General features: G+C 41.9%; 1 long non-coding RNA gene across 2 annotated transcripts in view; it reads right to left on the bottom strand.

Moving 5' to 3' along the window:
* Window positions 1–21153, bottom strand: part of LOC133249329 (uncharacterized) — a 34624-nt gene extending 13471 nt beyond the window's left edge. The window contains exons 1-4 of one of the 2 annotated variants that reach the window (XR_009736911.1): window positions 20738–21151; window positions 16144–16243; window positions 15335–15597; window positions 7643–7821 (exon numbers count right to left, since the gene is read on the bottom strand). This is a non-coding gene — a long non-coding RNA (uncharacterized LOC133249329). Of the gene's footprint in view, window positions 1–7642; window positions 7822–15334; window positions 15598–16143; window positions 16244–20737 lie in introns of those variants that run through there. The other variant, XR_009736912.1, reaches the window with a different exon arrangement.
* Window positions 21154–21477: the final 324 nt, after the last annotated feature.

Below are 21477 nucleotides of genomic sequence, written 5' to 3'. Positions count from 1 at the left end.
GGTGTTCATTGGAAGGACTGATGTTAAAGCTGAAACTCCAGTATTTTGGCCACCTGATGCGAAGAGCTGACTCATTTGAAAAGACCCTGATGTTGGGAAAGATTGAGGGCAGGAGGAGAAGGGCACGACAGAGGATGAGATGGCTAGATGGCATCACCGACTCCATGGACATGAGTTTGGGTAAACTCCAGGAGTTGGTGATGGACAGGGAGGCCTGGTGTGCTGCGGTCCATGGGGTCGCAAAGAGTCAGACACGACTGAGCAACTGCACAGAACTGAGAGTATAACCAACTAGCAAAGTTGTGATAGTTTCAGGTGAACAGCGAAGGGACTCAGCCACATATATACATGTATCCATTCTCCTCCAAACTCCCCTCCCCCCCCCCCCTGGCTGCCACATAACATTGAGCAGAGTCCCCTGTGCTATACAGTAGACCCTTGTTGGTTATCCATTATAAATACAGCAGTGTGTACATGTCCATCCCAAACTCCCTGACTACCCTTCTCCTGGGCTGAGATTTTTTTTAAAATTTCATTCCACTCTTCCCATTGGTTCATTTCCTTTTAGCAAGCCAAGTATTGGCTTTGCATTTCTGAGGGAGAAAATGGGGGTTCTTAGTCCCCTTCTTTCCCTGCATAATCAAGCAGGAGACTTTGACGCTACAGATTCCTGACCATACATAATGAGATAACAAACTCTACCATGCCCCAGAATTAAACTGGAGAGAATTACTTTCTGGGAGAAAAAACTGAGGCTGAAGGAGGTCCATCTGACTTATCAAGGACACAGAGATTGGCATTAAACCCAACTATTGGTTGGATTAACTAATCTGTAATTCCTTGCTACCTTGCTAAACGACTCACTTCAAAAGCCAGAGGAAGAAAGATTTACCTTGAATGTACTTTGATATAGATGTTTCCTTGGCAACCGATTCTAAGTCAAAAGCAAAACAGTGATTGAAAATATGCACTTTTGTTAAAAAATTGTGGGCTCTGAAACAGCAGTCTCAGAAGCTCTTTCCCATCCTTTGTTAATTGAAAAGAGAAGTTCTTTATTTCACATGCTGTTATGTAGCCATTATTTTAGAAAAATCTGTCTTCTAGGCATTAAAGTAGGAGGCCATTTTCCTCCCCCCTCTTAATCTCCCTCTGCTTTGGCCTTTTGTACTTCCTTGCACTCACTCAGAGTCATGTGTGTAATTAGCGATTGCCACCGCCCCCACTCCCACCCCCTCGCTCCATTGACATCTTGTCATCAGTACCTGTCTCTAGTTGAAATGGTCAGTTATAATTTTGTTGCAACTACTCGATGGACATGAGTTTGAGTAAACTCCGGGAGTTGGTGATGGACAGGGAGGCCTGGCGTGCTGCGATTCATGGGGTCACAAGGAGTCGGACACGACTGAGCGACTGAACTGAACTGAACTGAAAGGTAGATTACTATGAGCATAAGGTATGTGTATTATCAATAGAATACCTATTTTTTCTCTATATACTTTAAATTCTTGGGTTAGGATAAATCACTCCAGTATTACATACCTTGTATAGATTAGCTTTTAAAAGCAGAGGCTTTGGGACTTCTCTGGCGGTCCAGTGGTTAAGACTCTACACTGCCAATGCAGGGGGCATAGGTTTGATTCCTAAGATCCCACAGGCCACACAACCAGAAGATGAATTAAAAAAAAAATCATCTCTAATAAATTTCAAAAGCAAAATTTTAAAAATTACTAAAAAAAGAAAGAAACTTTTACTGAAATACTTTGCTTTAGGCCATCTCCTTCCTTAGAAGGATCCTGACTCTGTTGGGATATTGTTCCCTAGCTTTGCCAGCCACACTGCAGTCTGAGCCAGCAGCATTAATATCTCCTGGGAGCTGGGGAGAAATGCAGAATTTTAAGCCCCACCCCAGATCTACTGAATCTGAATCTGTATTTTAAGATCCTTGGGTGCGGGGTACTCTTTCTGCCCCCTTCTGATGCTTATGTCAGAAGCTTTCTCTATCTCCTTTATACTTTAATAAAACTTTATTACACAAAAGCTCTGAGTGAGCAAGCCTCGTCTAATAAAACTTTATTACACAAAAGCTCTGAGTGACCAAGCCTCGTCTCTGGCCCCGGATTGAATTCTTCTCCTCTGGGGGCCAAAAATCCCGGTGTCTTCGCGTGATTCAACAACAACCTTTCATCTTGGGGGCTCATCCGGGATCCTTCAGGACAAGGTAAGGATGCTTGGAGCTTTAGTTCTTTGTTCTCTTAGCGAACACGTTTTCTGCTGTGCTTTACTAACTCTACCGTGTGCTTGTGTGAATGAATGACAGGCCCTGCATGAAGCAAGTAAGGAGCCCTGCTCTGCGGTTCCACGGTGATCTCATACGGCTAATGGCAGAAATCTGTCGGGGGTTATACCGACCTGCCAATGCCAAGAGGCACCCAATGTCTCCTTCGGGAACCAACCAGAAATGAGCAAAGCGTGTGGACCGAACTCTCCTTTCTCGGTCAAACTTTTCGGTTTCTTTGACCATTTCATAACTCCTTGGGAATTAGAAGTACTAACCCAATCTATTGGATCATAGACTTTCAAGGGACTTGTGATCTATACTGTTATTGTGTACTGTGGCTTAGGTCCCAAACTTGGATTGGTATTCAAGAAAGCGTCTAGCCTCGCTAGGAATCGAAAGTTCAGAAGCTAGATGGAGCTCTAGCTCCCAGAACATCTCTGAGGTTAAAGGTTACTCAGATTGGAACTGCAATGGGTTTTTTTTCTTTGGTAACACCGGCTCTTAGTGGATCAGAGGAGGCTGTTATACTGGTGTGGTGATGCTTGGAAAGAACATCTCAGTTTTATGTTCGTGTCGGTCTTATTGTGGTCAGGAAATACTCAGGGGTGTGCACATGCACTCAGGTGATGACGAATGTTTCCCCCAGCAGTCTTAGCTTGGGAGGCATTCCAGAAGGTTACTCTGATTCACCCCGGGTGACATCAGAGGCAAGCAAGGTTAAAGGTGAAGAGCTGGACGTCAAGTAGGGATGCTATCAAGTCTACCCCTGGTACATCCCCACCCCATCTCGGTGGTAGAACCGGGAGGGACGAGTACGGTGCTTGCGTCAGTAAGGGACTTAGTCTCCCTGGTAAGTCCGACCAGGAAGGAAAAGCTTTTGGTGTGACGTCTGTCTACACCCCCGTCTAGAACAGGGAGGGACGCCTCCGGTAGAAAAATGGCGCTGGTCGCTTTTTTTCTCTCTTACAGATGGGAGCTAACAATTCCAGCCTCACTCCTTTGAACTGTATCCTAAAAAACTGGGATAGATTTGATCCCCAGGGCTTAAATAAGACACACCTGGTCTTCCTATGTGATACTGCATGGCCACGGTATCCACTGGAGGACGGCGAACGGTGGCCAGTTGGAGGGTCTCTTAAGTATAGTACTGTTCTACAATTAGACCGGTTCTGTAAGGAACAAGGGAAATGGGTAGAAGTAGCATATGTGTTTCCCAATCTATCCCTGGGATCATATGCACAGAGCAGCCAGAGAGATTGAGGAACAGCCACACAAGTTGTTGCCTCTTTATGAAACACCCACAGGGAGAAATAATCAGTCTATGAGAGTTAATAAGCCTTTCTCTTATCAAGAAATACAAAGAATCAAGGAGGATCTGGGAGACTATTTAGAGGACCCAGAAAAATATATTAGAGCCTTTAAAGGTGTTACACTGTTTTATGACCTCATTTGGAAGGATGTGATGTATATCTTGGGACAAATGCTGACTCCCGAGTCAAAGACTCGAGTTTTGGGAAAAGCGGTTGCTTATGGAGATGAATGGCTTGGTAATGAATCAGTAGGGAAGAGGGAGAACGAGATAGCGGCCCTCCCCACTGGGAATCAGGCGGTCCCAACTATAGAACCAGACTGGGACTACAACACAGCTAAAGGAAGATGGGATCAGAGTCATTTTGTTAGATGTATTCTTGAAGGACGTAGGCAGGTGCGTTCTAAGCCTTTAAACTATGGCAAATTGGCAGACATAGAACAGGAGGAGAAGGAAGCTCCTGGTAAATTCCTATATAGACTGAGAGAAGGCCTTTGCAAATTCACTGAGATTGATTCCGAAAGTGAAGAGGGAAAAGTGATCTTAAAGGATAGATTTCTCACTCAGTCGGCTCCAGATATCTGCCGTAAGCTATTAAAACGGGCATATGGACCAAATCAGTCTTTAGATACTCTGTTACAACTGGCTAAGACAGTCTATTATGGTAGGGAATATGAGGAAAAGAAAGAAAGGCAAAAAAAGACAAAGGAAAAGGCGGAAGTCTTTGCCATGGCTATGAAAAACGTTCTTAAACAGCCTGAGAAAAATGCCCAGAGGGACCCAGGTGAAAAGGGGTGGGCTTGCTATTACTGTGGAAAGGAGGGGCACCTCAAGCGGGATTGCCCTCAGGTATCTAAGCCGCCCCCGGCTCCATGTCCAGTCTGCAAAGGACCACACTGGAAGAGAGACTGCCCCCAGAGGCATAGGTCTCCGGGGTCGGACTCTCAAGACAATCAGGACTGAAAGTGCCCGGGGATCCCCACACAAGCTCCCATCCTAATTACACCTGAGGAACCCCGGGTATTAATAATTGTGGGGGGCCAATCCATCGATTTCCTTTTAGATACTGGGGCAACTTATTCTGTGCTTACTGAAGCCCCTGGCCCACTTTCTTCCCGATCTGCTTTCGTAATGGGACTGTCTGGACGAGCCAAAAGGTATTATTTCAGTTATTCTTTATCTTGCAACTGGGATTCTGTGCTGTTTTCACACGAGTTTCTGATCGTGCCAGAATCTCCCTCACTTTTGGGAAGGGATATACCGAGCAAGGTCCATGCCTCTGTTTTCATGAATATGGAGCCCTTCCTTTCTCTCCCTTTGGTTGAACAAAATGTAAATCCTAGAGTATGGGCTGATGGAAAATCTGTGGGCCGAGCACAAAATGCTATTCCTGTAGTTGTTAAGCTCAAAGACCCGCACGTATTTCCACATAAGAAGCAGTATCCACTGAAACCTGAAGTTAAGGAAGGGTTAAAACCCATCATCGAAAATTTAAAGAAGCAAGGACTATTAATTCCCTGTAACAGTCCTTGCAACACTCCTATTTTGGGTATAAAGAAATCAAATGGTAAATGGAGACTAGTTCAAGATTTATGAATAATAAATGAGGCTGTAGTTCCTTTACACCCCATGGTGCCTAATCCTTATACTCTATTGTCTGAAATTCCTGAACGGGCCAAATATTTTTCAGTAATTGCTTTAAAGGATGCCTTCTATTCAGTGCCTTTGGTGGAAAGAAAGTCAATTTCTATTTGCCTTTGAAGACCCTACGCAGCCAGCTTCTCAGTTAACCTGGACAGTTTTGCCCCAGGGATTTCCTGACAGTCCTCATTTATTTGGACAAAGTTTGTCACGGGATCTACAAAACTTTAATAGCTCTGAAGTGGTGGTGTTACAATATGTAGATGATATTTTGTTCTGTGCTGAGACAGGAAGCTTGTTCACGAGCCTCAGAAGATTTCTTAAACTTTCTTGCAGGCTGTGGTTATAAGGCATCAAGAGAAAAGGCTCAGCTTTGTCAACAAGCAGTTAGATTATCTGGGCCTAATCATATCAGAAGGGACTAGGGCCATAGGCCCTGAGAGAATTAAACCTATACTAAATCATCCCCTACCTATGACTTTAAGACAATTGAGAGGATTTTTGGGAATCACAGGTTACTGTCGCATTTGGATTCCGGGTTACGGGGAACTTGCCCGGCCTTTATATAATCTTATAGCTAAAACTCAGCAGGCCCAAACCGACAAATTGGTTTGGTCTCCAGAAACTCAGAAGGCTTTTAAGGTTCTTCAGACTGCTCTCCTGTAAGCTCCAGCTCTGAGCTTCCCCACAGGATCAGAATTTAATTTGTTTGTCACTGAAAGAAAAGGTGTGGCATTGGGAGTTTTGACACAACCCCGAGGGCCTCACCAGCAACCTATTGCTTATCTAAGCAGAGAATTAGATGTAGTTTCACGCGGGTGGCCCCACTGCCTAAGAGTAATTGGGGCAGCTGCTTTATTAGCACCTGAAGCTTTAAAAATAATTAATGGACGAAAACTTACTGTACTGACTTCTCATGGTATGAGTGGAATCTTAAATTCTAAGGTTAATATTTGGATGACAGACAGTAGGCTTCTTAAGTATCAGTCATTGTTGTTAGAAGGACCAGAAACTAAGCTTAAAGTTTGTGGAAATTTAAATCCTGCCACTTTTCTTCCTGAGAAGGAAAATGAAACACCTGATCACGATTGTTCTCAATTCCTAACTTTAAACTATGCAGCTCGGGAGGATCTAAAGGATACCCCATTAGACAATCCTGACATGGAAGTATTTACAGATGGCAGTTCTTTTGTTCAGGATGGAAAGCGTAAAGCAGGTTATGCTGTGGTGACTGCTGAACAGGTTTTGGAAGCAAAAATCTCTCCCCCAGGGAACCAGTGCTCAGTTAGTGGAGCTTGTGGCTCTGACCCGAGTTCTGGAGTTAAGCAAAGGGCAGCGCATGGGCCTGATAATATATGTGAGTCTACTTCTGCTGACTCCAAACATCCTGAGTCTGCCGTTTGATCCTCAAGACAATGTCTTCCTGTCCTGGGCTCACTCCTACGCTGCATTCCAAAATCGGTCTAATTGCTGGGTCTGTGGAGCACTCCCCTCTTCATCAGTGGAAGGCTTCTGGTGGTGGACATCCCCACTTCAAGGAAAAGACTTTCTCCAAGTCTGTGAATACCTTCGACAACAATCGCATGCAATGCCTCTTCTTCATCCGATGACATTTACCAACCCTAAAATGGACTGGTGCAACACTTTGCACTTTAACTATGGACATAATGTGACTTTTAATTTTGATTCTGATTGTTTTGTTTTTGCTGTTTGCTCCCTGCATCTGTGATTGTATAACTGGATTTGTTTCTAGCCGCATGAAAGCTTTTAAGTTATAAATGGTTGCTCAAACTCCTGCTACTGCTGTAGCTTCCTCCAACTACTATTTGGGGCCCCTGGACCAGATATCCTCAATATGAGGATTAGGAGAATATATTGCCTCACCAATTTAGGGACAATGCCCCTTTTTCAGCTCGGAAGCAGTTATGGAACGAGAACGACACCCCTTTTCCCTAGGCCACATAATTCTCCTAAAAGAAAAGGGGGGAATGAGAGAATCATTTCCTAGGCAGGTTGATAAGGAGTCTAGGGGTCCCCAAGGAGAGAGGGGTCTGGAATTCTCAAGGAGGAAGAAAGGACAAACTTTTTTTTTCTTTCTCTACATTCCTTAGGATTATATAACAATAATGTATCCTGCCTAAGGACAGTCTCTGGATCAAACCTTCTGGCTGTTATCTTAAAATGTAAATTATGGGAGTAGGTCTGATGAGGTCTTTACAACCTCCAGACATTCTTTGGATTATTTAACTTGTTAACACTAGCAAGCGGGTACTCTTTCTGCCCCCTTCTGATGCCTATGTCAGAAGCTTTCTCTATCTCCTTTATACTTTAATAAAATGTTATTACACACACACACACACAAAAGATCCTTGGGTACTTTATATGCACATTGAAGTTTGAAATGGACTGTTCTTCACTGCTTGGTTTATTTTCTTTAGGACTTACATGAACAATTTGTTTCAGATATACCTTAGTGGTTATATTCCTAGGCTTGAGGAAGGCAAGGAGTTCTCTTGATTGGAGGTTGCCAGCCTTTACTGGTGAGCTGATTTTGGGAAATTCGCTTAGCTTCCCTAAGCCCCAGTTTTCTTCTCTGTAAAATGGAGACTATAATAGTACTCATCTATGGGGTTATTGTGACCACTAAACAAGAAAATACGTATAAATTAATCAAGCCCCATATTATAGATGTACATGATAACTGATAAACACTAGTCATCATCATTGTTACTCCTAGTTTATTTTGTCTTATGGGACCATATAACAGGATTTTTGTTGTTGTTATTATTGGGGGTAGGAAGTATAGAGCCAAATTTAAGCCCTTTCCAGCAGGTATTTGAACTTATGATTGACCTTACCCAAGTTTCATCTTACTTTTTATATTTATTTTTCTTCACTACAATTTCCTCAGATTTTTACATTTTATTATGTTCACAATATCTTTGTAAGCCACTTCAAAATAATTTTATACTGAGATATGACATAAAAATTGTCATCATAATTACAAACGTATTAGTCTACAATATCCACTCCAAATTATTTTGACAGCCTTGTCTTACTTTTTTTCTCTACCATCTTCTTGCTATAGTTATATTGGTTGACCCAGTAACCTTGTAAGGCAGCGATACTTAAAACAATTTTCAAAGAATGTTTCCCTCTCTTTGCCTTTTTATTCACCACTGTATCTTCAGCATGGTACCTTACACATGATAGGTGTATAAGACATATTGAGTGGTTAATCATGTACAGACTTACATCTTACATCACTTAAGATTTACATCTCTTCACGTTTGCTATTAAATGGAATGGGCTTTCTTCATCTTTTAATCCATCCAGTACATTGGACTCAGATCAAGTGCCACCCTTGCTGGGAAGACTTCCTTGACCCTTCAGGCTGGACAGAGGGGGTTCCTTCTTCCCAAAACTATGGAATTGTGTAACTGTGTTACCCAACTGCCATTTGCCATTCCTTCTTATATTGGTTACTTGTTTGACAGCACAAGCTTTGGAATCAAGAAGTCATGGGTTTAATCCTATCTGGGCCACATACCAACTGTGTGATTTTAGAAACATTGCTCAGCTTCTATAGGACTGTCATCTGATCTGTAAAATGGGAAAATGGCAGCGTTATATCACTACCATAGCTAATGTATTGATTATAGATAATCATTGATTATAGATACTGTGTGTGATTAGCATATTACTAGAGATACTGACATAATCTGTCTTTTTTGTCAAGTTAGACTCAGTAATCTTCTCTTGTGGAATCAGCAAGAAAATATTATGGGGCTATGAGTGAAGTCATGTTCCTGTAACTCTTGAGGATTCTTTTTGACTCAGGCTTCCAGGGCTGACAGAAGCTGCTGGAGTTATGTCTATTGATGATTTGTGGTGAATGTAATTGTGATTCAGTGTTGTCTAGGTTTCATGACTCATCAGTGGTGGTGCAGGAGGAAGGTAGAAAATATTTACTGTTACCCAGGGATTGCTGCAAAACACAGTTTCAAACTCTCTTTGGATTTCTTTTTGTTGTTTCTCTTTATTTCTCCTTTTTCATTGTGTAGCATTTCTCTTTTTTGCATTTTTTTCCCTAAGAATACATTATAGATATCAGAGTTAATTTATTCCAAGGGAGTGCTGTGTTTTTTGCTTTTTTCCTTTTGGAATTTCCCTTTAAAATAACCTCTAGCCTCTTTTAGTTTTATGCAGAGGCATATTTTCAAGGTTCTGAAATGCAAAATGCATGAGAATCAAACAAACAAATCTTTCAGTCTTAGAATTTTGAGAAAGAGATTCATTAAAACAATTCTCTTATTAGAGACTATACAAAGTTACATGAGATGCTTTTTTTATCCACAAAATCCTTGGAGATATGGATATATTTTACTCTAAAGCTGATATGTATATTTTCAGAAGTTTTTCTTATGAATACGTATTGAATAAAAGTTCTTTGAGCAGCAAAGAGCCTGGTGCGTCAGAATAGTATGCTCATTATACATTTATAGTGGGCCTCTAACTATGCTAGTTCTTTCTCCATATGACAGTTGAGGGTACATTCAGAGCAAATCTGATCATCTTGCTTTCTGATTAAAGTCCCACTGGCTCCCTACTGCCTACAATATTAAATCCAGGATGAAAGCCTTTGCTTATTCTGGCTCCAAATAACCTCCCCTGCCTCAGCTTCAGCCCCTGCAGCTTGCATCCACTCCCAGAGCTCCAGCCACAAAGACTTTCTTACCCTCATGACTACAGGTGGCGCTCTTTCCCAGCTGGGCTCTGCACAGGCTGTATCTTCCTGCTTGTTGTAAAGAATCAGTCCAAATGCCCTTTCCACTAGGAAGCTTCATTGGAGTTCCCCCAAAATTATTCTTTACTCTTGGGTCCCATAACAATTCATAGACAACATTTACATAGCACTTACTATGCTGGGTAATCGTGTTTCCATTTACAAATCTCTAATTAGCTTCTGGGCTATTTGAAGGAGAGTAGGTTGCCTACTTTATTTGTATCACCCACAACATCCATTCCAATGTCTATTACATAGAAAATACCCAATGCAAGTTAGTTATTCATGGACATATTCATGTACACTTACATATTTTAGGGAACACAATGCATGTTGCTTCTGTCAGTTCAATTTAGTTTTGTTGATCTTATACATATGAAATGATATTAATGCAAATATTAATACAAGCCCTTATTTTTTTTTAAATAAACCCAAGTTCACACTGATTTGTACAATTATGAATATTGGAAAACATTCCAATTTTTTTTCCTTGTGTGGATCTATTATTTGAAGGCATATATCAGCTCCCAGATGCCACAAGTTGCCCGAGTTTCTCTGCTGTGATCAGCATGTCAGCACAGCTGCAGTTCAGATTCCCTGTTGGTCACTTAGCTGATCTTTTTGGTTGGTAAGAGACCAAGACTACTCGCAGAACTCTGTAACCATGGTGATAAGATGCCCTATTTTAACTTTTCAACAAAAAAGATGAGATGCTCTAGCACTTCTGGGCCTGTGGTTCCCAACGGTGTTTTGGGGAGCCATTCAAGCATTTAACCTATAGAATCAGGCCTTGAACTGATAATTACCTTTCTGTTTATATTAGATACCTTTTAAATTAGGGATGGTGACTGATAGCACATACAGACCATGACCAGGCAAATGTGAGGTCTAGGGCAAACCTGGGAGGCTTGTCATTTATATTATACATCAGCTGGAAAAAAGCTCCTTTAAGCTAAGGGTTTTGTTTTTTAAATAAAATTAGAGTACTCACCAAAATAAAGACTGTATGCTTTTTCACGAGTGATGAAATTACCCTATTATGGAAGATGGATGTGATTCTTTTTGTGTGTGTGTGTGTGTAATAAAGTTTTATTAAAGTATAAAGGAGATAGAGAAAGCTTCTGACATAGGCATCAGAAGGGGGTAGAAAGAGTACCCTGGATGTGATTCTTATAGAAAATCAAAGTATTTAATTAGACTGTGTTTTCCAACAAGATTAGTCTTAGACCTTGTTAGAAGGGTAGTTGTGTACACCTGAGATTTAGGGGGCTCAGGGAAGGTACAGTGTTCAATCTCCTCCTTTTCTTTTAATCTAAAAGTCTAACTTGCCAGAATTTTTTCCTTTAAATGCTTACAAGCATTATACAAGCATTAGTATAAGCGTTTCTAGGGAAGGCATCACACTAAGAGAGAGGCTGAAATTTAGTGGCCTGTGAAATAAAACTGGTTGTAGGCACATTTGTTTGGTCTAAAGAGTGTCATATATATATATATATATATGTGTTTTGAACCAACATTTGATCATAAATAAGAGACTTCACAGAAAAAAAAAAAGTCCATTACCATTAAACAACAGAAGATGTGGCAAAACTAAATTCTTACAAGGTTGGGCTCAGATCACTATTGTCCTATTTAAGGCAGCCAGATTTGTCTCTAATTTGTCAGTCTCTACTCCTCCCAACTTATAGTCAGATACAATTCTTTAGGCCGTCCTCACTCATTTACTTACATTCCTGGCTCCCGTTGGTAAATAGAAAATAGAGCAGCCTCAATAACTGTGACAATTTGGGGGCTGAGAGTAAAGCATTTGCTTCATGTTTGGCCTAGGATTGCCTTCATCTCCAAGAGATCTGGGGGCTTCCCAGGTGGGGCAGTAGTAAAGAATCCACCCATCAATGCAGGAGACACAGGAGTCTCAGGTTCAATCCCTGGGTCAAGAAGATGCCCTGGAAGAGGAAATGGCAGCCTCCTCCAGTATTCTTGCCTGAGAAATCCCATGGACAGAGGATCCTGGCAGGCTACACAGCCCATGGGGTCGCAAAAGAGTCGGACACGACAGTGACTGAGCGCACACGCACACCAAGAGATCTAGAATATTAAGACTTTTCCTTGCCTCTTGTGTTGTTCCTGCCTGCTGTGGACAGAATGTTGTGTCCCTCCTAACATATATGTTGAAACTCTAACTGCCACTGTGATAGTGTTTGGAGACGGGGATCTAAGGGACGTAATTAGGTATAGATGAATGTGGGGCCCTCTTATGGAATTTGTGTGCTTAAGGAAAGAGACCAGAGAGCTTGTTCCCTCTCTTTTTCTACAAGAAGACACAGCAAGAATGTGGCTGTGTCTATAAGCCATGAAGAAGGTCCCCACCAAGAACTCTATCCTGATCTCAGGCTTCCAGCCTCTAGAACTGTGAGAAATATATGCTTACTGTTTAAGCCATTCAGTCTATGGTACTCTGTTATCACAGCCATAAATAGTTAACACACTGTCCCATTCTCCCCTTGGGGTATTCTCAGAAAACAAACAAACTAAAGAAAACAAACAAAATGTGTGTTTTTAATATATTTCCCTTCAAGCATTCATTCAAAAATTCTTATTATTTAAATTTCTAGCACAAATACATACATACATACCACATACGTACATAAATGTGCCAGAGAAATTCGGCTTTTACTTGAAGCTGGGTTGATTTGACTGAGTTTTCTGAAGTTGTTTAGTGTCACCATATTTGGGAACATATTTCACTTGTACCTGATAAATGCAGCAAATTGGAGTTAAAGCATGGACCTTATTCTGTAAATTTAATTTGTGTGAGGAAAAAAAAAAAAAGTTGACTAATCTATTCCCAAACCCCATCCTCTGCAAAAGAGGTACTGTTTAGGTAAGACGTTTACTTGATCCTATTGTGTAAAGAGGAGTCTGAGAAGAGCAGATGCCTTGGGCATAGTCCAGAGATGCTTCAAGATTGGGAAGGGAAGCATATGCAGAATGCTTTCATTCTTCCTTGGAAGACTTTGCTGCTGCTGCTGCTAAGTCGCTTCAGTTGTGTCCAACTCTGAAGACTTGAGAGTCTTAGAAATTGATCAAAGCCTCTAATTTCCTCTGTCCAGATTTCTTACATGTTCAGTGATTTCTGAAATACAATGTTTATTTTATAATTTGCATTAAGCTCAAAATGCAGGTATGTGTGCAGGAGTTTATATGCAAACATTTTTGGAAGCAGAAACACTTTGAATTATATTCATACTGTTATATTTACATTAAGCTCTATATGGTGGCTGTGGAGGTGCACCACTCCAATGTCCCTTTAAGAGATCTGCAACTGGGAACATAGTGAACTGATAGCCCGGCTGTTACACCTTTGGATCCACTGTGGCAAGATGTGAGGCCACACTTCCCCCGGGCTGCTGTCCACAAATCACGGATCACAGAGTCAGCTCAGATTCAGTGTGAGGACACCGCATTGGCTAGCTGAGACTTTGCTTCTGTCTGAGGCTCTTCCCGCCCAATACCTCTTTCTCTATGCAAATATCAGACATATAGCAGGGTCTGAAGGCTCTCTGCCTTCTCTTGCTTTTTTCTCGTTGCAGACATTTCCTCTAATAAATCCCTTGCACCCTTTCTTGTTTCATTTGGCATCTGCTTCTCAGAGGATCCAAGCTGAAACGTTGCAAGTGATTAATTCTCATTGGCAGAGTCAAGAGGAATTAAAGAACAGTATCACACAAGAACCAGAGGAGGACTGTGTGGGTGCCTTATAAAGAGCACAAAATGATCAAAAAGGACAAACTTTCCTATCAGTCAGCAAGGGTTTTATGGCTGTAGATACTGTAAGGATGCAAATAAATTTGAGAACAAGATGTTGGTTACTGCTGTTTGTAAGGGATGCATGCGTACACGCTCAGTCGCTCAGTCCTTTCAGACTCTGTGACCTACGGACTGTAGCCCACCAGACTCTGACCATGGGATTCTCCAGGCAAGAATACTGAAGTGGGTTGTCATTTCCTGCTCCAGGAAGGGGTAGCAGAGATCAAATCTAGTATAAGCCAGGCATTAACTTATTAAATTATGCAAGTAGATAATATAAAAAGAAGTAGAAAAGACCCCTATGCTGGGAAAGATTGAAGGCAAGAGGTGAAGGGGAGGACAGAGGATGAGATGGTTGGATGGCATCACCGACTCAATGCGCATGAGTGAGCAAAGCTCTGTGAGATGGTGAAGGACAGGGAATCCTGGTGTGCTGCAACTTGGCCTCAGTGGGCCTGGGTCCATGGGGTTGCAAGGAGTCCTACACAACTGAGCAACTGAACAACAACAAGATAATAAAATAAACAGAAAAAGTTTCAATGGTGAATTGCCAATTGTTATGGTCAATAAATACTCTGAGTTCAGAGAGAGGAAGGAGAGACCACCTGGGACTTTAGAACTTTGGGAGGAATATTATAGGATAAACCTCTCTAAAAGCTGGCTGTTGCAACTGGATAAGCCTTGGTTACTCTCACCACTGAGGAAGTGATAATGGAGGAGACTGAAAGAGGGTTATGTGAGTATTAGGGAAGGTAGTCACCCAGCAATATTTTAGAGCTGTATTTCCTTGCAAAGTCATTGTTATCTATAAGAAACAAAAATATTTTCATTTTGATGCTAGTATAAAAAATAGTATTTGAGATCCCCTAAATCATCTTCTAATTGAGGTCTAACTCAATTTCTTTGCCTCCTTTTGTTTATGTTCATAATTATGTTGGTTCCAAAAAGTTTCACTTGTATCATCACAAGGTGGTGAGAAAAAACAGAAGTAGACTTAATATATAAATGAAGTCAAGGGAAGGCTAAGTTGGCATTCTTGCAGAAATAACTGTTTTGCAGGACTTACCTGGTGATCCAATGCAGGGGGCACGGGTTTGATCCCTGGTCAGGGATACTAAGATCCTGCATACCGCAAAGTGGTGCTTCTACAAATAATAATACTAGGTCTGCAGAACTGTAGTTTGAGTACTGAATAGTGGTGACAAAACTAAATCCTCAGCTAGTACAGAATTATAAATATCACAAATTCAAAGCCATCACGTACTGATAGGTATGATATGGCAGATTCAACAAAACACTTTTAATTGTCACATTAAGTGAATGTGATAAATTTGGACATATATCTTTTTAGTGTTTAAAATAGAATTTATAAGTTTAATTTGGTTTTAGTATCACATAAAATCTATAAGTGTAAGGAGTCTATACTCAGTCTTGTGTACAATTCACTCGTGAGTATTCTCTGCCTTCCTCCTGTCTCATCCCCAAAAGGGAGAAGTGTGTGCTCACTTACCTCTACTCTCTCACCCACACTCCAGAGGAGGGGCTGCTTCTGAGCAGATCATTGGTAAAGAACCCATGGCAGGTGGAAGCCTCACTGACTTGGGTGCGATGAGTGGAGTCCAAGTTTGAAATCCGCACCTGCTGTAGAACTTGAGCTGGTGCTCTCGTGTGGTGTACAGATTCCACTCCATTAAATAGACTTAATATGTAAATGAAATGTTTTCATCAAGTGAAGGCCAAGTTGGCATTCTTGAGGCACATTCAACAGGACCCCTGAGTTAAAAAGAGAGGGGTCGGATTCTTAGTGAGAGAAGCAAAGTATGTATAACAAAGAGCTGAGAAACTGAAAAAGGTCGTAAGTTGAGAGTTTAAAGAGAGTTTGGAGGAATTTGGGTAAGAAAGAAAGTGTAGGTTGAGGAGGCTAGGAAACGTGGGAGCAAAGCCAATCTGAGAAACATTTCTGGGAGTTACAAATAAGATGCTCACAGTGTCTTTCCTGGAGTCACAGGTAAAGACTGGAGCTCCTTTTTCAGAACTGTGGGGAGGAAGACCTATCTAAGCTTAAGGACAGGAGGGAATCCTTTTTCAATATTCCCTTAGTTGCAGACCGCTGATATGCTGGTTCCTCTAATTATATGAACCAATAAGTTCAGCAGGAAACTTCTCAAGGACAGATGTTACATTTCAAGGGAGATATTGAGAAAGGAAATAGTCTCTCAAGAAAAAAGACACCCAGCCCCATCCAAGTCTGAGCTGCTCCTCTTTTCTGAAGTAGGGGAATTAGCTCTTGATTCCATTCCTTCTTGCCTGGAGGCTTACCAGAGTTGTAGAGTGGGCACTGCAGTCTTGAGTAGCTCCCGGTTCATACATTCTTTAGGGTCACAGTTCTCCTGGCATTAGCTAAATGGAGTTTCACTTTCTGTAGGAAGAAGCCTATGTCAGAGAGGGTGCCCAGTGGCTGGGTAAAATGCAGTTATCTCAGCACATAATATAATCAGCATCCCGTCAACTGTTCATGGGGCTTCCCAAGTGGCACAGTGATAAAAAGAATCCACCTGTCAATGCAGCAGACTCAAGAGATGCGGGTTTGATCCCCTGGAGTAGGAAATGACAACCCACCCCAGTATTCTTTCCTGGGACATCCCATGGACAGAGAAGCCTGGTGGGCTACAGTCCCTGGGGTCACAGAGTTGGACATGACTGAACATGAGAATGTATTGTACATTGTACAACTGTACATCTCCAAGAGCTCTTGCAGCTGCCCATTCCTCTCCATCGCTCCTCTCTTTGATCTCATGCATTGTTGTAACAGTTTTTGATAGTAAGCCATGCTTCCAGGAGTTGTGTTTTCTTCCACGTGTTTATGTCTGCTCAGAGCTTACTGTATGTCATCCATGTCCCTTCAGGCTGCTCACTAGTTAGATGCTGCAGTGAAGCCCCTCAGACAGTCTCTGCCTCTGTAGGTTATAGCCTAGTGGTAACAGAGTCTTTAAATGAGAAATAATTCAAATGTTCAGCACGATAAGGGCTTCCAGGATTTTATTCCAGGGGAAGGGAAAGTGGGAGCTCAGAGAAAGGCAGCCCAAGATGCCCAGAGGGTCTTTAACCTGAGGCCAGAAAGATGAGGAGGAATTCACCAAGTAGAGGCCCAGCAGAGGGCAGAGGAACAAGAAGGCTTCTAGCACAGCCAGGGAGAGGCTAAATGGTACCCAGGAGAAAGGAGAGGACTGGCATTTTGGGGTTAAGTGAGTTAGTCGGGAGTCAGTCCCAGTGAGGTCTGGTCTCAGTCTCAAATCTAGAAGGACCCTGTAAACCAGGGGAAGATTTAGTGTTTTATTCTCAGGGCTACTGGAAGGCAATCAAGGTTTGCAGCATGCAGAATTCATTCCAAATGGCAGCTAATTTGTGAGCGCAATCTGATGACATCACTCTCGTTTTAAAAGTTTTAGTGACTTCTTAATGCCATCCGAATGGCATCTAAATTTTTAATAAGGTGTGCAAGGCCCTGCTTGAACTTAATCCTGCTACTTTTCCAGGCTCATCTGAAATTCACTGTCCCCATCTCCCTCTTGCGCTTTCTTGCTCACCCCAGACTCCTTCTCCTCTGCTGTAGCCTAGGGCCTTTGATGCCTTTTTGACCTTAACCCAGTAAATAATTTTCAGTATTTTGCACTGTGATGCAGTATACAGACATGCACACATAGACAGGATATAACAGAGAAAATTTTATGGAAAAAAATGGCAGATATACACTAAGTATTTCCTCTTCTTTTTTCTTTTCTTCCTTAACAATGTGGGGGTAATCTGGGCGATGTGCTAAGTTTGTCCGACTCTTTGCGACCCTGCCGGGCTCCTCTGTCCATGGGATTCTCCAGGCAAGAATAATGGAATGGATTGCCATGCCTGCCTCCAGGGGGTCTTCCCTTGGAGGAGGGTCCTTCCCAAGGATCAAACCCTTGGGTCTTATGTCTCTTGCATTGGTAGGCAGGTTCTCAGGTTCTTTACCATTGGTGCCACCTGGGAAGCCCAGATTAATACTTACTCAATTGATTTTATGACCCCCAGTTCCCCCATGAGCCAGGTGCTCCCTCTTGCTGTGGGGCTTCACACATGTGCTTTGTCTTCGCCACTGTTCCCTGGGGGTATTGACCTTCCCATCTCAACCTAACTAGAAGGGCTCCGGGAATCTTGGCTGATTTAGCAAGTCCAGTCCCCTCTTTTTGTCACAAATATTTAGTGAAAGCCTACTGGATGCCAGGCACAGGTTAAGGCCTGGACCAGAGTGGCTTCATAAGCTCTGAACTCAGCAGAGCCCCGCATTTGGCTGCAGGCCCTGCTGTTGCTGTTTTGAAATTCTTAACATTTTTTCTTTTTTTATAAACAAGAAGCCCCATATTTTCATTTTGTACTGGGCCTTGTAAATTATGCTGCCATTCCTGCTCTGAGGTACTGAACAAAACTGACCCAAATCCTCACTTTCACAGATTCAGCTTCTAGCGCTTGTTGTGTTTTCTTTTTTTTAATTTTATTTTATTTTTAAACTTTACATAATTGTATTAGTTTTGCCAAATATCAAAATGAATCCATCACAGGTATACATGTGCTCCCCATCCTGAACCCTCCTCCCTCCTCCCTCCCCATACCATCCATTATTGTGTTTTGACTTCCACCCTTAGCAGTGGTCATCTGCATGGCATCTGCCTATCTGTCTGTCTGTTGGCCCAACTGGACTGTAAGTTCCTTGAGGGCAATGTCTATCTCCTGCTGTGATATCCAGCACATATTATACTGCCTGGTACCTTGCACACGTGAACGGATTAATGTAGAACAAATTAGTGAATATGCATGATGCTCCAAAGTTTTGCCCCATAATGCGTGATTCTCTTAATCACGGTTATCCTTGATATTCCTTTAAATTTTTTAAAATTATGTTTTTATTTAATCTGGTATATATAAAATATTATAGTTTCTATTTCAATATACAAAATATTGATACATTTTATATTCATTTTTTTCATACTAAATCTCTGAAATCCAGAATATGTTTAACACATACAACATATACTTGATATCCCTTTGATGAGACTGCACTTGTATTAAAACTCCTTCATTGGCTATTTGCCCATTCACTTTGAAGTGATAGCTGTTGAAGTTAAAATTGGAAGTATATTAGTGAGTTCTGTTTACATTTATGAGTGTGAAGAATTCACCAAGAAGATCACTGAAAACAAGATTTTGAATTCAAGGATCATTTTCAAAGTGAACAGAAAAAGTGAAAGTAAAAGTCACTCAGTCATGTCCCACTCTGCGACCCCATGGACTTATTCAGTCCATGGAATTCTCCAGGCCAGAGTACTGGAGTGGGTAGCCTTTCCCTTCTCCAGGGGATCTTCCCAACTGAGGGATTGAACCCAGGTCTCCCACATTGCAGGTGGATGCTTTACCAGCTGAGCCACAAGGGAAGTCCTTAAAAATATTTTTTGAGATGATCAATGACTTTGATTGGAAATGAGATAAGGGCAGAGGAAGAGTATCAAGCAATGAGAACTCAAGGGAAAGCAAGATGGAAATCTTGCCTTTTGCTTATGAATGTCCTTTAAAATATAACTGAATTACTTTATAATTTATTTGTAATAATATTAGTTCACACTTGAAGATAGGGGTATAGGAAGCACAGTATCTATATGATGTCATGATCATAAATTGGGCAAGTAAAATGTTACTTGAACAAACAAATTTTAGTCAAAGAACTCCAGTATTTAGGATATTTTTGTTTGTTTGTACACCAAGTTTTAATAATAGTTTACAGGTTATATTCTGTAAACACTGGAAGTTTTATATATCTTTAAAACACTTAAGGGCTGCTGCTAAGGGTTAGTAAACTACATGGGCTAGCCTTATCTCTTACCTTTTACTGCCATCCTGTGGCCATTTCATTTTCTGGATTTGCAAAAGTACATTTTTCAAAACCTTATTTTCCATCTTTATCACAGATTGTGGTTTCAGATTTTATCAGTCCTCAATTAACATAGATAAACTACAGTACACAGAGTTAGTAGCATTTTGCTACATTAAGATGTTCCATCATACAGTAGTATATAAACGTTGTGGAATTTTAATTCTGAGCAAGTGTCCATGAAATATTTTCCAAAAACACTGTTGTCAAACATCTCCTGGTTTCTTTTCATCCCTCCTCCTTAACCTGGCTTTTTGGTGGCTGTTTAGGCAGTAGCAGTTTATTGTTGTCTCAAGGACACACTCCCTGGATTGTCTGTCTCTATTTGAGATGCAGATACATTCTTCTGGAATCCAGGTTTGGATTTCTTTTCTTGGAGGTCCCATCTTCTGATCATCTAGATTTCTACTAAGTCGCAGTGCCCTAAATCAATTTGCCCAAAGTAATATAGCTCAAGTCAGTATCCAGCAGAACCAATATATATGCAATGAATATTCATTGCACCCTGAGTCTCTCATCTCACCTTCCAGGCCTCTGGATCTGACTGCCTTTTTTACCTCTCTCTGCACAGAGACCTTGTCACGGGAGCTAACACCACTGCCTTTCTCTTTGAGTCATGAGATTTGTGTTCTCCTTCCCCTTTAAAGCATCTTAACTTTCCCTAAAGATTGGGACCCTCTGGCTTGAAACCTCTCACTTTAGCTTTTTTATTTCTAACTTTTAATTATAAATTGTATCACATACAGGAGTATATATTTTGTGCAATTTAATAATGCTAAAGAAATGAATACTCATGTACCCACCACATATCTTAGAAAAAAGAACATACCAGTGCCTCAGAAGTCCCCTGTGTGCCTCTCCTTAATGGTGTCCTCCCACTACACACCCACCCACCAGGTACCCTTCCTTAATGCTGTCCTCCTACTATACACCCACCCACCAAGAGAAAACCAGTACCTCGAATTTTGTGTAAGGTGTCTCTGTGCTCGTCTGTATAGTTTTCACTCTATCAGTTAGGGTCTCGTCAGGAAAGCAGAGCCACTGTGAGCGATGTGGGATGAGGGGTTTCTTATAGGAATTATACCTGAGATCTTTCAGTGAAAATCTGCAGGGGACCATGGGAGAAGTGCAGAAAAAAACACTAGGCTGCCTCCTGAGGCATCTCGGTCTTGGACGAGACAGACCTGCAGGGGAATCTAAGTGTTGAAACATGTCCCCCAGCCATAGAAAGCGTGTTAGTCACTCAGGCGTGTCTGACTCTTTGTGACCCCATGGACTGTAGCCCACCAGGCTCCTCTGTCCATGGAATTCTCTAGGCAACAATACTGGAGTGCGTTGTCATGCCCATCTCCAGGGGATCGTCCTCACCCAGTGATCGAACCCTGGTCTCCTGCACTGCAGGCAGATTCTTTACCATTTTTCTGAGCCACCAGGGAAGCCCTTACAGCAGTGGGGTGGGGCCACAAAGAGGGAGCTGGAGGGGACTGTGGAAGTGACCGCCTCTGCACCGCTGCCCTCTGGGGGCCATTTGCCCACTGTCTTGGTCCAAAGCCAGCAGTGGGGAAAAGGGGCTGAGGGATGAGGAGAGGAAGTTCAGCTGGCACTCCTTGGCATCTCTGCTCTGCCCACCGCATCTGACTGCCCACACCTTTCTATACACAGTGGATACTACTCAGCCATAAAAAAAAAAAAAAAAA

Source organism: Bos javanicus, chromosome 6 (assembly GCF_032452875.1).
Source record: "Bos javanicus breed banteng chromosome 6, ARS-OSU_banteng_1.0, whole genome shotgun sequence".
Classification (NCBI taxonomy): Eukaryota; Metazoa; Chordata; class Mammalia; order Artiodactyla; family Bovidae; genus Bos; species Bos javanicus.
This window is presented reverse-complemented; position numbering and strand designations above follow the sequence as displayed.